The following is a 1,768-nucleotide window of genomic DNA, read 5'->3' as shown; positions in this document are numbered from 1 at the left end:
CCACAGGTAAAGCTGAATCATGCAAAGAAGGAGCCACATGTCAATACGATCCAGAAACACTGCCGTCTTCTCTGGGCCAAATCTCATTTAAAATAGACTGCGGCAAAATGGAAAACTGCTCTGTGGTCACACACACACACATTTTCCAAGCTGCTTCTCCTTCTGGGTCACAGGGTGTTCTGCGGTCAGATGAATCAAAATTTGGAATTCTTTTTAGAAATCCTGGATGCCGTGTCCAGCAGACTCAAGAGGAGAGGGACCATCCAGTTTGTTATCAGGTCACAGTTCAAAAGCCTGCATCTCTGGGTTGCAGTAGTGCCTATGGTGTGGGCAGCTTCCCCATCTGGAACGGCGCTAGCAGTGCTGAACAGTATACAGAGCTTTTAGAACAGCATATGTTCCCGTCCAGACAGCGCCTCTTTCAGCTATGACACGAAATCATTATGATTACACTGCCTGATGGCTGAGACATTGTTTCATGATGGTTTTGAGAAGACTTTGGCCTAAAATATATGTTTTAAAACCCATTCCAGGTGGAGGGATATGTGGGAGTGCTCCCAAGGAAAAGGTATCATTTCAGATTTATCCCTGTCTTACCTTCCTTACCTTCATCACATTTTCCATATGAAACTCTAAAGACTTATTATAGGTTCACCGGTGGTTTTGGACAGTAAATGAAATGGCTATATTTGTGTTGTAGTCATGGCGACCCCTGGTTCCCATCACATCTGAGTCTCTACAATCAACCATTTCACACCAAACCACTGAATTATGCAGGAATTATTGAAAATGTTAAATTCCCCTTTAAGGGCTTTTCTGAGACTATACTTTTGTTCTTCTGCTTAAGCCGTTTTATTTTCTGCAGTCCTTATTTTACCCAAGTTGCAGTAGTTTCACTTCACACTTTTGACAGGCAGAGCTCATGAGACCTCGTGTTAATGGGCACTACTACTAATACTGATGCTAAACAGGGTGTCCTTGTTACTCTAATGTGGCGTTTTAAAATTTGACTTGCTAATTACCCCTAACACTGAGAAGAGACTGGTCAGCGCTGTGCACAGAGCTCTGCAGCCTCAGGCTGCCCCAAATGTTCCGCCAGTTCAGTGGTGTGTGGTTCGTAACTGAGCTGCCTGCCTTTTTTCTACTGATTAACTTACTGAGGCTTCCTGTGTTCACTGCCTGTCACAACTTTGGGAAAAGTGTTACTACATTGGGAATAAAGCCAAAGTCCACTAATTTTATCTCCTTGTTGTGATGGCGGCTGTCGTGATTCAAACCTTTCGGCTGCTTTCAATATGTGCTTTTAACAGTGGAAACCTGTCAAATCATCACTTCAAACCTACTCTTCATACTAAGGAAGACACTTTGATGAAGCTGAGTGTTTATCAGAATCAGAATCAGTATAAGAATCAGAATTAGAATCAGAATCAGTATCAGTATCAGTATCAGTATCAGAATCAGTATCAGTATCAGTATCAGAATCAGAATCAGAATCAGTATCAGAATCAGAATCAGGATCAGTATCAGAATCAGAATCAGTATCAGTATCAGAATCAGTATCAGTATCAGTATCAGAATCAGAATCAGTATCAGTATCGGAATCGGAATCGGAATCGGTATCGGTATCGGAATCGGAATCGGTATCGGTATCGGAATCGGTATCGGTATCAGAATCAGAATCAGAATCAGAATCAGAATCAGTATCAGTATCAGTATCAGAATCAGAATCAGTATCAGTATCAGTATCAGTATCAGTATCTGTATCAGA

The sequence above is a fragment of the Pygocentrus nattereri genome, chromosome 27, assembly GCF_015220715.1.
Source record: "Pygocentrus nattereri isolate fPygNat1 chromosome 27, fPygNat1.pri, whole genome shotgun sequence".
Classification (NCBI taxonomy): Eukaryota; Metazoa; Chordata; class Actinopteri; order Characiformes; family Serrasalmidae; genus Pygocentrus; species Pygocentrus nattereri.
This window is presented reverse-complemented; position numbering follows the sequence as displayed.